This window comes from Suncus etruscus, chromosome 5 (genome assembly GCF_024139225.1).
Source record: "Suncus etruscus isolate mSunEtr1 chromosome 5, mSunEtr1.pri.cur, whole genome shotgun sequence".
NCBI lineage: Eukaryota > Metazoa > Chordata > Mammalia > Eulipotyphla > Soricidae > Suncus > Suncus etruscus.
The window spans coordinates 9,197,691-9,208,620 of NC_064852.1; positions in this window are offsets into that span (position 1 = coordinate 9,197,691).

Sequence of the window (10,930 nt, forward strand, 5' to 3'; positions counted from 1 at the left end):
CACCAGCAGTGGATAAGAGTTCCTTTCTCTCCACATCCCCGCCAACACTGCTTGTTCTCATTCTTTGTGATGCATGCCAATCTCTGTGGTGTGAGGTGGTACCTCATAGTTGTTTAGATTTGCATCTCCCTGATGATTAGTGATGTGGAGCATTTTTTCATGTGCCTTTTGGCCATTTGTATTTCTTCTTTATCAAAGTGTCTGTCCATTTCTTCTCCTCATTTTTGTTGGGATTAGATGTTTTTTTCTTGTAAAGTTCTGTCAGTGCCTTGTATATTTTGGAGATTAGCCCCTTATCTGATGGGTATTGGGTGAATAGTTTCTCCCACTCAGTGCGGGGCTCATGTATCCTGGGCACTATTTCCTTCGAGGTGCAGAAGCTTCTCAGCTTCTGTATTCCCATCTGTTTATCTCTGCTTTCACTTGTTTGGAGAGTGCAGTTTCCTCCCTGAAGATGCCTTTAGACTCAATGTCATGGAGTGTTTTGCCTACGTGTTGTTCTATATACCATATGGTATTATGTCTGATATCGAGGTCATTAATCCATTTGGATTTTACCTTTGTACATGATGTTAGCGGGGGGTCTAAGTTCGCTTTTTTGCAAGTGGCTAGCCAGTTAATTACAGAAAATTTTCTTGTGGGTCTATTTCACCTCTTATTGTCATTTCTTACTACCACAAAAATACTCTTTGAGAAGCATAGAGTGTTGTATAACTACTGAGTAAATCTTATTTGGAGATGTGATATCTTGCTGGGATCTTTACGGAGCTGAAGTTTTAGAATTTGAAGAAGTATTTCCACATTTCCTTAGAATTATCCACTCCACACATCCCTTCCACACACTCATCCTGAATGTTACATGGAATCAGTCCCATACCAATAGTCACCATGACTCAGCATGGTGTGTGCCCCAGGTTAGGCCTACTCCAGTGTTCTATTTAGTGCTTGACCACAAATTTTCTGCTTAGGGGGCATCCCTGTCTCCAGCACTCATTCTATGGAGAGTAAATTAAAATATTAGATTGCAAGCACAACCTAGTAGAAAATTTTTACCACAAGAACAAATATTTGTGTTCCTTGATGTATAATATCTCTTCACATTCTGTACTCTCTCCCTGGATGACTTCACCCCTGACTTCAAGTAGCATCTTCTTGTAAATGGCTATAAAACTCTGTTTTCAGGGGCCAGAGAGATAGCATGGAGGTAGGGTGTTTGCCTTGCATGCAGAAGGATGGTGGTTCAAATCCCGGCATCCCATATGGTCCCCTGAGTCTGCCAGAAACAATTTCTGAGCGTAGAGCCAGGAGTAGCCCTGAGTGCTGCCGGGTGAGACCCAAATGCCCCTATCCACTGAAATATCCCCTCAGCTCCAGACGATTATATTTTACTTTACAAATATGTATTTTCACTCATGCATGCACACACACACACACACAGACACAAGCACACAGACACACACTTCACACAAGACAAAATTTTCTTTTCTTGGGAAAAAACATATTTTATTTTGACCATCATGACTCACAATACTGTTTATAGTAGGGTTTCATGCATAAAACATTCCACACCCTCCATAAAGCAACCACACCTTCCACTAGAAAAACTGCCTCTATCACTGTCCCATCTTCTTCCCCCACCCCATTCTATTCTCCTCTCACCCTTCTCTCATGGTACACATCATACAAAATTCCAGTTTTCGGCTACTGTTGCCTTTGAGCAAATGTTTTCATGCTATCTCTTTATATCCTAGTAGGAGGTATATCTTTAATTAATTAATTAATTAATTACAAATTAATATTTGTGACTCAGAAAAACTTAATCTGGTGACCCCCTTAATTATTTAGAGTGTTGTCAGAAATTACAAACACAGTTTAAAATACTGCGCCAGTGTGCCTTTCCAAATGTTCTATAAATTGTAAATCACAGTTCCACACTCCCTTTTAGCAGGGATTTAGATTAGTTTGATTCACAGTGAGCAGAATTCTACCAGTTCTTATCTATCTAGTTAGTAGGCAGAGCTGGGAGCAACTGATTTTCTGCAGCCCATATGTGCAAGGTTCAGGATTTTGATGCTAGCTTAGCTCATGTAGCAAGACAGATGGAAGTGAGAGAACCAACCATTCTGCTGACCTGATGGGTAGATGTGCTTGGCTCTTAGAATTGGAAGAAGCAGTAGCTTCCTGATTGTGGTGGTTTCTTGTTCAAAATATTGTATTGTGGTACAGGAGTAGGCAACTTCAAAATTATTATTTCCAATTGGTAAAGAAACTACCATTCAACCTACTTATCTGGAGTAGCAGTAAAGGCTATTCCTGAATGTTCTGCCAGGAAACTGTCTTCTCAGCCCTATTGACACTTTGATAAGCCACTTAATTTCCCATAATAAAAAAATCCTTTTCTGGTAAAACAATCAAAAGTTATGTCTGTTCTCTGAAAATGGGGCTCTCTCCACAAGTACGAAATCCACCTGACAATAACCCCAACTCTATTATAAAAGTCAAGGTCTCAGCCTCTTGTGAGTTCACTTTTCTATTCCCCAGGCAATCACTAGTCTCATCATCTAACTCAAATCCTTGGCACCATGTAACTCCCATCTCCACAAAAAACAGGTCCTTGCTGTTCTTGGGACTCATAAATAATAATTAACAGATTTTTAAACTTCATTGATTGATAGATTGATTGATTGGCTTTGGAGCCAAACCCAGTGGAGCTCAGGGGTTACTACTAGCTCTGCACTCAGAAATCGCCCCCTGGCAGGCTGGGGGACCAGATGGGATGTTGAGAACAGAACCAAACCAGTCCCTCCCGGGTCTGTGACATGCAAGGCAAATGCCCCACTACAATGCTATCTCTCCAGTCCCTGATTAACCATTAAAGCCCTACCATTATGCACTTTTATGCATCCATTTAATATTCCCAATATCCCTTAAAAGATAGTCAGTACCATCCCCAATTGCAGAAGACATTGAGACTCAGAGACACTGAGTAGCATAACCAACATCCCCAAACCAGCTGGTAAAATTGTTATTGAAGCTCTGATTTGTTGACATTCACTAGACCACACTCTATGTTTAAGAACTATGAACACAGCCTTTGCCACTAAAATCTGAGCTCTCTAAATCAGCTCCATTTCTCACTTGTCTTGATCTATCTAGCTTTATGCTCCTTGTTCTGCCCCCCTCTACTGCATTTGCTGTATGCTCAAATCTCATTGAACTTCTATTTCCTCAGACCTTCTGGGATCACTCTTGCCATCAAGTGTATGCAGATTCCTTTGCTTCTACCTCAAATGCTTGTTTCATGCTCTTTTGCCCAATTAACTTCCATCATCATTCTAATCTCAGAGTTCTTCAACTCTCTGACATCACTTAATAGCCTGCTGTGTTCTACATTTCCCCTTTTCTTAAATGCAGGATACCTCCCTGCTCACTTCTAGTCTCTCTTTAGTTCCTCTCCAATACCCAAACTCTTGGAAAGCAGAAATTCTATCCTTGTTATTTGCCATTGGTTCCTTACAGTTCATCCCAGTTCTAGGGGTCTGAGGATAGTATAGCAGGTAGAGCATTTGCCTTATGGATGGGTATCATACTTGGCAACCCAAACTATTTCTCCAGCACCACCAGAATTAATCCTGGGTACAGAGATGAAAGTAATTCCCGAGCATTTCTGGGTATGCCCCCAAAAGAAGAAAATCTCTTAATACGCAGGCTCCATCTTTATAAAAGATATCAAATAAGCCATCATTAAGAGTCCCAACTAAATAAAGCAAGTGACTTAAAAATTACTTTTTCTGGGCCAGAGCAATAGTAGAGCAAGAGGACACTTGTCTTGCATGCAGTCAACCAGGTTTGATTTTTGGAATCCCATATGGTCCCCCCAAGTACTGTTAGGCATGATTCCTGGTGAAGAGTTAAGAGTGCAGAGCCACCCCTATGCATTACTAGATATGGCCCCAAACAAAAATAAATAAATTAATATAAGTCACTCACCTTAAAAAATGTTTTCAGAATCAGGAGAATAAGAATGATGGTTAAAAACAGGAAATTTTTATACATAGAAATCAACATAAAAAGGGAGGTGAATTTGTGTAGGGTTTAGTTACAGCTTATTTCTGTTCCACATAGCATTAGCTGTGTGGTTAACTAAAATTAAAATTATCTCTTTCTAAAATGCTTCACTCACATGGTCTGAAAAGCTCTCTGCTAGGTTGTGAGCTAGGGCTGTTGGATAGAAACCTCCTTTAGATCTCAATAGAATAGCTGGTATTCAATAAAACAAGTGAAGTTGATTCCAGGTAGAAATGTTCCAGATACAAGTGTTCCAGGTACAATAGAGATCTGAACTGAAAACTATTGGTCATCTACAACTAAACCCTACACAAATTGCAGATTAACATAAAATTATTGTGTTGCTTTAACTAGTTTTGAGAATAATTTTGTTATATAGCAGAAAAGGGGTCAAAATCTGAACAAAATCTGATCTGCCTTCCTATGTTCATCACAGCACTATTTACAACAGTCAGAATCTAGAAACATGCCAAGTGCCCAAGAATAGGTGGCTACAGTGGCTAAAGAAACTGTGGTACATCTGCACAATGGAATACTATTACATCTATTAGGAAAAAATGTTATGAAAATTTCTTAGATGAATGGATATGGTGATTATTATGCTGACGGAAATGAGTCATAAGGAGAGGAATAGGCATAGAATAACCTTACTCATTCGTGAGAGATAAGACAAATAAAAGATAGTATAGCAATAATATCCAGAAACAATAGAGATGAGGGCCAGGGGGACCAGTCCATGCTAGGAATCTTGCCTAGTAGTGGAACAGTGCAATTATGTAGAGAAGAATTTGTTATGATAATGGTAGCTGGAACTTAGCCCTGGGACATGAACTGAGTTCTGAAAGGGGATAAAGTGATTTGCCTAGTACTCCTTCATTAGCAACAGTGCAAACCAAAGTACGAAAAAGGAAAAACAAAGTGGGAGAGAGAGTGTGTATGAAAGAAGTAAAATATCTGCAACTGAGTTAGAGCGAGGGTAGAGTGGGATAGAAACTGGGGCATTGGTAGTGGGAAATGTGTACTGGTGAAAAATTGTATACACTGTATTATTGAAACTCAATCAAAAACAATTTTGTAGCCGTGATGCTTAACTAAATTCATTAATTAAAGAGTTTTACTGGAAAATATAAATGTCTAAGATTTCTTAAAGTACAAAGCAATTAAAGAAATCAAAGAGAAGGTCAATATTTTCAATAAAGAGCAAATAAAATCCCCCCCAAAAAAGGAGGTGAATTACTATATTGTAAAAACTATAAAGCACTGCTAAGAGAAATAGAAGAGGATGCCAGAAAATGGAAAAATAAATATTGTCAAAATGACCAGCTTCCCAAAGTCTTTTTTTTTTATTTAAGCACTGTGGTAATAAAATTGTTCATGACCGAGTTTTAGTCATATGTGGGTATCCCCTCATTCAACTTCCTGTTTATTCCACCTGGATGGTCAGACCCACTCACACCTGGGAGGAGTCTGTGACTTGGAATAAAAAAATATAAAAAGGTGTGGCTGGGAAGAAAGGGAACAAGGAAGCAAGGAGAGCAGCTGAAAGGGAGTCAGAGACAGAGAGAGGCAGAGAAGGAGCAGAGAAGGGGCTGCTTAGAAAAGACTTCACATAGAAGCCATGTGAGGAAATGCACATGGCGGATAGAGCAGTGAATAAAGCTGTCTGAGTCCTTTGATACTTAAATTGAGTGCCTGTGAAATTATTTCACCATTACACCCTTCTCCAGACCGGCCGGCAAAAGCGGTAAAGGTGCCGTGCCAAGAAAGGCCTTACCCCAACACTAAGACATTAGAATTTATATTTTATAATTAAAACACCAACCATAGAATGTACACCACCCTTCACCAGCCACCAATGTCTCCAGTGTACTTCCCACTCCATTCTGCCTGCCTCTGGGACAGGTATTTTACTTTCTTCTTTCTCTTTCTCTGTATCTCTCTCTCTCTCTTTTCCTTTTTGACACTGTGGTTTGCATTATAGTTAATAAAGGAGTACCAGACATATCATTTTACCCACTTTCAGCACCCAGTTGTTGTCTAGGATCATTCGTTCCAACTACTATTGTCATAGTGGATCCTTCTCTACCCCGATTGCACCCAAACTCCCCCCCCACACACACACTCTTTGTTGCAAGCTTCCTACCATGGATTGGCCCTTGTGGCCCTCTTCTTTATTATCTCTGGATATTATTGCCATATTATCTTTCATTTTTCTAATATCCTACAAATAAATGAGATTATTCTCTGTTTATTTCTATGACTCAGTTCACTCAGCATAATACTCTCCATTTTCATCCACGTATAAACAAATTTCATGACTTCATTTTTTCTAACAGCTGCATTGTATTACATTGTGTAGATGCACCACCGAATCTTAACTCACTCATCTGTTCTCAGGCAACTGGGTTGTTTCCAGATTCTGGCTATTGTAAATAGTGCTGCAATGAACGTAGGAATGCAGAGATTTTCTGCATGCTGTTTTTGGATTTCTAGAGTATATTCCTAGGAGTGATATTGCTGGATCATATGGAAACCCGATTTCTAGTTTTCAAGGACTATCCATATCATTTTCCAAAAAGGCTGGCTCAGTCTACGTTCCCACCAGCAATGAATGAGAGTTTCTTTCTCTTCACATTCATACCAGCACTGGTTGTTCTTGTTCTTTAGAGTGCCAGTCTCTATGGTGTGAGATGATCTCTCATTATTTTGATTTGCATCTCCCTGATGATTTGTGATGTGGAGCATTTTTTTCCATATGTCATTTGGCCATCTGTATTTCTTCTTTGAGGAAACGTCTGTTAATTTCTTCTCTCCATTTTTAAATGAGGTTGGATTTTTTTCTTGCAAGTTCTATCAGTGCCTTGTATATCTACCAAAGTCTTATACAGAGTCAGTGCAATAACCATTTCTATTGATGTTTGTCAAAGATATAAAAAAAAACTACAAAAATTTGTGTAGAACTATAAAGCTTTACAAATATCCAAAGAGATGCTTAAAAGAAAATTCACTGCATTTCCCAACTTGAACAATACTAGAAAGCTATACTAATCGAAACCATATGGCATGTTCTGATAAATGAAGAGCAATGGAATAGAATAGAGTTCTGAGTTAAATCCCAAGATTTCTGAACAGTTAATCTACTACAAAAGAGCTAAGTATGTCAAGTGAAGTATGTAAAAATCTCTCCAACAAATGGTGTGGAAAAACTGAACAGTCACACATTAAAAAAAAAAGAAGAAGAAATTATAACCGTACTTCATATATTAACAAAAATAAATTCAAAGTGGGTCAATGATTCTGATATTAGACCAGAATCTATTAAATACATTGAAAAAAATCATCAGCAGAATTTTTCAGGAAATCGGTTACAGATTTGTCTTCACAAGAGAACCACAGAAGGTAAAAGTGATCAAATGCCTGCCTTGCATGTGGCAGACCCAGGTTCAAACCTTGGCACCACATAACCACACTCTACCAGGAGTGGTCACTGAGCACAGAGCCAGGAGTTAGCCTTTACCAGATGTGGCCCCCGAAGCACAAAAAAAAAAAAAAAAAAAAAAACTAAATAAATTAAAGCAAATGAAGAAAAATGTAATATCAAATAAAAAGGCAAAACTCTAAATATTACTCCCAAATTATTATTATTATTATTATTATTACTTTAGGTACTCGAAAGTATGGCAAAGGTATTTTTGTAAACCTGCAAAATGGGGTCAGAGAGGTGGTACATTGGTTAGGTTGATTGCTTCGCACACAGGTGTGGTAGGTTCTATACCTGGCATATCATGTGATATTCCAACTCCTCTAGGACTTGAAATTTCTGAGACCAGAGCCATGAGTAAGCCCTGAGCACACTGCCAAGAATGGTTCCCTTAAAGCAGTGCTTCTCAATTATTTTCTGTCATGCCCCCTAGGAAGAAAACATTTTTGTGCTGACCCTCCACCCCGGAGTGACTGTAAATAGTAGCATCATTAAAAATAAAACTTTAACCTGCAAAACAAAAATATATAAAATATTTTGAGCTGATTTTTTAATCAGAGGTGATGTCTGCATGAATGGCTACGATGAGCATGTTTTGCAATGCATAGCTTTTCGAAGAGGGGTTTGAAGTAGGACACAGCAACTCTCAGCTCCCGAGACATACAGAGACATAAATATGGGGCTTAGCTTGTTATGACAGTTTGCCGAGGTCAAACGCTCTCCCCTTTAAGGAGCCTCGCATCCCCCTGGGGGGGGCAGCCCCCCACTATTTGAGAAGCACTGCCTTAAAGAGAGAGAAGCATTTTGTATGAATGAATGGAGTTATACAGACAAACATGTTTTCAAGGATCAACTATATTTACTTTCCCAAATATACTGATCCTAAAGTTCAAATGCCCATTTTCTTAGTGATGTTCCTTCTCTACAAATATATCGTTTGTTAAGATACTGTATTGGTCCAAATTCTACAAATTGTTCCACATGTATGTGTGATGAACATGTTAATGTTGTTGTTAAATAAATAATTTGGAACAACCAAATTATACCTATACTATCTGACAATTTGGAAAAGAAAAAAGCAAAGTTTCACTTGGTTTATGGAGCTATTTCTATGAGTGAAGTGGAATTTACTCACTGGCTCATTCATATCTCTTCTAATCTCTTGTAAGAGCTACCTGCCTTTCTAATCATATTGTTTGTAGTGATACACTTGAGAGTTTAAATAAACCTTTTGTGTGTGTTAAAATCAGCTGCAGAAATTTTTAATGTGTGTAAATTATATCCCAAAAGAATTCAATCAGACTCTCTGGAGTAAGAACACAGACATTACAATTATTTTAAGCCCCAAGATTTATGCTAAGTTAGAGAAACATTTTTTTTTCTTTCTGTTTACTGGGAAGCTGCTTCAGCCTCACACTGACATGACACAGAATTGAGAGGTATTAAGCCTTAGACCTTGTGAGGTCAGATTCTATTTGTCTCTGGGATAAAACAACTGTGGGCCCCAGAAAGGTGTCTGTGAAGCAAAGGCCAAATATGAAAGATCTTGATTAAAAAAATATAGAACCTTACAGACATCCAGTGTTACTGAAGTAGAATCTGCATTTTATTATAAAATTTAAGATTCAGTATTTGTAATACTGTTTATTTATAATAGTGTAAATGAGGGTTTTAGGCAAGTGATGTTCCAATACCACACCCTCAAGTATCTCTTCATCAGTATTCAATGTCTCCTCCCACATACCCTTTCTGGGCAATTACTTTAGGCCAGTAGCCAGTGTCTGCTTCTATTGGCCATTTTCTATTCTTACTGTTTTTCTATATGCCTCATATTAAAGAGAAACTCTGCTTATGTCCCTTTCCTGACTTCACTCAGAAAATACTTTTAGATCCATCTATGTGGTGACAATTTAGATCCTAGTATTCCACTGGGTATACGCAACATGGATTTTTAGCCACTCATCTGTTCTTGAGCACAAATCTTGGCTACTGTGAGTATTACTGCCTAGGAGTACAAATATATTTCCAAAATATTGTTTTCATGCTCTAGGGAAAGATCCCAAGTAGAATAGTTGAATCAGTTCTCAGTTGTTGAGATGTGTCAATATTTTTAATAAAGAATAACCCAGATAAAATTCTCTTTTCCCCACATTTCCACCAGCACTGGTTGTTTCTATTTTTTTTTTTTTTTTGGTGTGTGTCATCTTTGCTAGTGTGAGGTAATGCCTCATTGTTTCCATTTGCAATTTAACTGGATTTAAGAGAGAATGGGGGTTCCCAGTCCTCTGAAGACTCTGGTTTTCATGATATTCCATCGTGACTATATTTTGGTCCCCTGATTATCCCAAGATAACTTCCAGAAGTAGATTCTCATTTACATCAGTTGCTGATGTAAACATGAGTGTTCATAACACTGAAAATTATTAAGAAAATATTTAATTTTAATTATTAGAAAATTATTAAGTTGGCCACTGTGATAGTGTTTGGTTGATTGTAATTACGTTTTCAAAAACTACTTCTCATTCAGTTTCCACTTGGACTCTTGGACAAGAGCCAGGAAAAGTTCTGGCCAATGTAATTAAGGCCTGGGCATTAATCCAGAGACTAGGGTGAAGGGTAAGGTGTTTTCCCTATGGCCTAACAAAGAAATCAAGTCTGGGCTGGCAGAGATGAATGACAATTTGAAAATCAAATTCAGCTACTAAAAGCATTAGGATCTGAGAGAACTACCTTCCTAAAATGAAATGTCTTCATTTAATGAGAAGTGGTATAAGAAGTATAAACCTTCCTAAATCTATGGACAGAACAAATATGCATTAATCTTAAAAAGGATTCTATTGAGAATTCATTATGACTACATTCAATATGCACAAAGGAGTCTGTGTATTGAGGAGCAGGAAGGGGAAAAATTGTCAACTTGGAGATAAATTATTCCACAGAATCATAGAAGCCAGCTTCCATTAGCATCTAGGAGAACTAGTCATTTTCCCCTTAAAGGTTGCTGTCCTAGCCTCACTCAGACACGACACAGAATTGAGAGGTCTGGAAATGCCAACTAAACAAGAGGGTTATGGAATTTCAGGGCGCTCATCCTTCATCTCCCTCATGGAAGCACCACTTACAATGGAGTATTGTTTCCATATCTTAAAATAAAACAGCTCAAAGATAAGAGTTTGCTTCTGAATCTCACTCACAGAAACACCTCTTTGAGGTTGGAGCCAGGACAATAGCACAGCGGCCAGTCCGGGACCTACCTAGGTTTGATTCCTGCCATTTCATATGGTCCTGAGCCTATCAGGAGCAATTTCTGAGTGCAGAGCCAAGAAAGGGAAGAAAAGAAAGAAGAAAAGAAAGAAAGAAAGAAAGAAAGAAAGAAAGAAA